This window comes from Aethalodelphis obliquidens, unplaced genomic scaffold (assembly GCF_003676395.1).
Source record: "Aethalodelphis obliquidens isolate GAN/ISIS:26980383/991018 unplaced genomic scaffold, ASM367639v1 scaffold8, whole genome shotgun sequence".
NCBI lineage: Eukaryota > Metazoa > Chordata > Mammalia > Artiodactyla > Delphinidae > Aethalodelphis > Aethalodelphis obliquidens.
The window spans coordinates 54,603,848-54,607,380 of record NW_020837952.1 but is presented as its reverse complement, the minus strand read 5'-3'; the positions used below and the strand labels follow the sequence as shown (position 1 = coordinate 54,607,380).

Here is a 3,533-nt window from a genome sequence, read left to right as displayed (position 1 = left end):
ACAACAGAGCGTGGTGAGGATGGGCAGGGTGCTGGATGGGGCTGCCCATGGGATGCTCCTTATGAGACAGAAGTCCTGAGGCAGGGCAGTGCCAAGCCTGGGTGATTTGATGGCTCGGGGTCCTGGTTCTTCTTTCTTTCTGCTCGGCCATTTTTAGCATATTAATGAGGCAAGATGGTGGCAATGTGGGGACTTCATCCAACAGTGTCCAAAGGCTGGGAGAAAGAGGCCTCCCTTCCTTGTGCCCCACCCCCCTTTTGGCCACACCATGCGGCTTGTGGGAACTTATTTCCCCCTCCGGGGATTGTGCCCAGGCCCTCGGCAGTAAGAACGTAGAGTCCTCACCACTGAACCGCCAAGGGGTTCCCTCCTTGTGCTCCTTTTTAAGAGCAAGGCAGACCTTTCCAGATGACCCCCTCCAGCCCTCCACCCCAACGAAGACTTTCCCTGGCATCTCATTGGCTGGAACTGCAACGCATCCCATGCTCATTCCTAAACCCATCACTGGCAAGGGAATGGGGCACATTTCCCCCACAGCCCACAAGCTTACTCCCCTGCGGGTCATTCCCTGAACGTACCAGGAAGTTCACAGGGCATCTGATCATGCTGTTCCCTTGGAACTGGAATGCCCTTCCTGATTTTTCCATCTAGAAAAGTCATATTCCAAAGCCACCTCCAAAAACCCTCTCTGACCTGCGGGCTGGGTTGGGGGTCTCCTCTGGGTTCCCACAGCCTTCCGGGACCCAACCCAATGTGACCTGTTTTTGTGGCCTCGGTGCAGGGTAGGGCCAGTTCTTGTTCAACTCTATACACCCAGTGCCCAGCCCAGAGGAGGTGCCCGAGGGTTGATGGGAAGCGCATGGGGCCGGCTCAAGTTGTCCCCTCATCTTCATCACCTTCGCCACAGCCCTGCAAATCGGAGAGCCCAGGCTGGACTGGCAGTACCTGGGGCCTCTTCTCAGCCCCACGTGGAGCCACAATCAGCACAGCCAGCCAGCAGGGATGAGGCCTCCTGGCCTGATGGGCCTGGGGTGGCCTCGTCCACTGCTCCCGCCCCCAACCCTGCCAGGGCTGGACAAGCCCTCTGGGCACAGCCTCAGTACAGGACTGGGGCTGAAAGGTACCCATTTGATGCAGAAGCAGATTAAGGCTCTTAGAGAGGGGCGTGGCTTGCCCAAGGTCAATCACCGACAAAGCCTCAGCTCCAGTCCTCCCTCCAAGGCTGGGCCCAGCGCCCACTCCCGGGCTTCTCAGACTGAGGGGCCTTGTTAAAGTGCAGATCCTGAATCAGTAGGTCAGGGCGGGGCCTGGACTTGGTGTTTCTAAAAAGCTCCCTGGTGTCACTGCTGTTCCTGCTGGTCTGCAAACCCCACGTGGAGCTGCAAAGCCTGGTGGAGGAACCAGATTCACAACCCCACCCTCAGAAGCCCACATGCTGCCCCTTCAGGAAGGGTGGAGCGCTGGCGGGGGCAGGTGGTGAAGCCACTTTAAGAAACCCCAACCTCCATTGCCCTCCCTGCCCAGCCACCCAGGACACCAGAGCTGCCGGAACATTTTATTAAGTTAAGGCTCACAGAGCAGGAGAGAAACGCCTGCCTGCATGGGGTGGTCCCCGCAAATCCATGCCCAGCACCCCTCAGAGGAGGGGGTGGGGCCATGGGGACAGCTGCTGGCTCCCTTTGTCCATCTGTCCCTCTGTCCAGAGTCCCAGGGAGTGGGTCCCCCCAGGGCAGGAAGTAGTTAGTGGGAGGTAGGGTAGAAAGAGGGTGGCTGGCTCCCGGCCTCTCCCAGCAGAGTCAACCCTGCCATAGCTGCTGCTGGGCCTCCGCTAGACCCCGGGCCAGGCTGTGGGCCCAGAAGCCCAAGCAAGCGTCTGGAGACACAGGGGGAGCCAGTGTTAGAGGCACACGCCACCAGGAATTGCTTTTTAAAAAGTATAAAGTGTTTGGGGAAAAAAAAAAAAGGAAACAAAATCTATATAAAAATCTCTTCACATATAAAATCCTGAAGAAGGTGCAAGGTAAGACCCAGTGCTAGGGGCGCGCTCAGATACGCAGAGAGTGTGCGTGTGTATGTGTATGTGTGTGGACGTGTGTGTGTGTGTGTATAGTGGGTGTGAGTGCATGTGCGGCCCACAGAGGGTGGGGAGAAAGCTTGGCTTCTGACGTCCATCCAGCAGGGAAGGAGGGAGATTGGTCCCCTTGGGCTGGGGGTCTGCAGCAGGGCTGGACCATGAGGACCTAGAAGACAAGAGTGGAGGAGTCTACTAATTAGAAAAGATACACACACCCCAGTGTTCATAGCAGCACTATTTACAATTGCCAAGACACGGAAACAACCTAAGTATCCACTGACAGATGAATGGATAAAGTATACATATACAGTGGAATATTACTCAGCCACAAAAAGGAATGAAATAATGCCATTTGCAGCAACATGGATGGACCTAGGGATTAACATACTAAGTGGAGTAAGTCAGACAGAGAGAGACGAATATCTTATGATGTCATTTATACATGGAATCTTAAAAAAAAAATGATACAAATGAACTTATTTACAAAACAGAAACAGAGACACAGAAAACAAACTTATGGTTACCAAAGTGGAAAGCAGGGGTGGGGGGAGGGATAAATTAGGAGTTTGGGGTCAGCAGATACGCACTGCTATATATAAAACAGACAAATAACAAGGTCCTACTGTATAGCACAGGGAACTATATTCAATATCTTGTAATAAAATATAATGAAAAAGAAATGTATGTATGTATTTCTGTATATAACTGCAGCACTTTGCTGTACACCAGAAACTGACACAACATTGTAAGTCAACTGCATTTCAATTAAAAAAAAGAGTGTGGGAGTCTGGCTTAGGCCAGGCAAGGGTGGCTGGCAGGTCCTTCCAATGCCTCTTGGCCCCAAAGGCTGGGCCAGATCCTCTCCTCCGGGCTTCTCCCCAAGCCTGGCCCACAGGGTGGCCTCTCCGGAGTGCCTTAGGAAGTCTCCAGGGATGTGTTAGAAAGAGGAAGCTCCAGGTAGACAGAGCAGTAGGAAAAGGCATCATAAAAATGTTTCACACCCTGCCAAGTCAGGGATGACCGTGAGCAGAAGTAGGACAGAGCACGGCCTCCAGTGATGTCCGGGGTGTGAAGCACGGAGGAAGGAACGCTGTGAGTGATCAGTGATGCGCGCCGTGCTGCTGGGTCTAATGAGGGGGTGGCCACACCGGATTTGCCACCCAAGCCCAGGCAGATCAGTTAGGGCACTGCCAGCCCTGAGGAGGGGTGTGGACTGCTCGGGCTGTGGCTGTGGCTCTGTGTTAAGAAGCACCCGCTGTCACATGGCAGGGACAGGGCGAAAATCAGACCCTGAACTCGCTGGCCCGCCTCTGAAGACACATGCTCAAGTTTACAGAGCAGCCTCTGGCGGAGTCTGACAGGTCCCACGACAACCCCGAGTCGCTAGTGTCACTGTCCGCATTTACAGAAAGGGATACGGAGGCTAGGAGAGGGAGGTGCCCTGGCCCCCATGGCAGGG

General features: G+C 54.3%; 1 protein-coding gene across 3 annotated transcripts in view; it reads right to left on the bottom strand.

Moving 5' to 3' along the window:
• Window positions 1-1,541: 1,541 nt before the first annotated feature.
• Window positions 1,542-3,533, bottom strand: part of TRIOBP (TRIO and F-actin binding protein) — a 58,303-nt gene continuing 56,311 nt past the window's right edge. For all 3 annotated transcript variants that reach the window (XM_027107593.1, XM_027107590.1, XM_027107592.1), the window contains one exon: window positions 1,542-2,240. The gene's annotated coding sequence lies outside the window, so the exon portion shown is untranslated. The remainder of the gene's footprint in view (window positions 2,241-3,533) is intronic.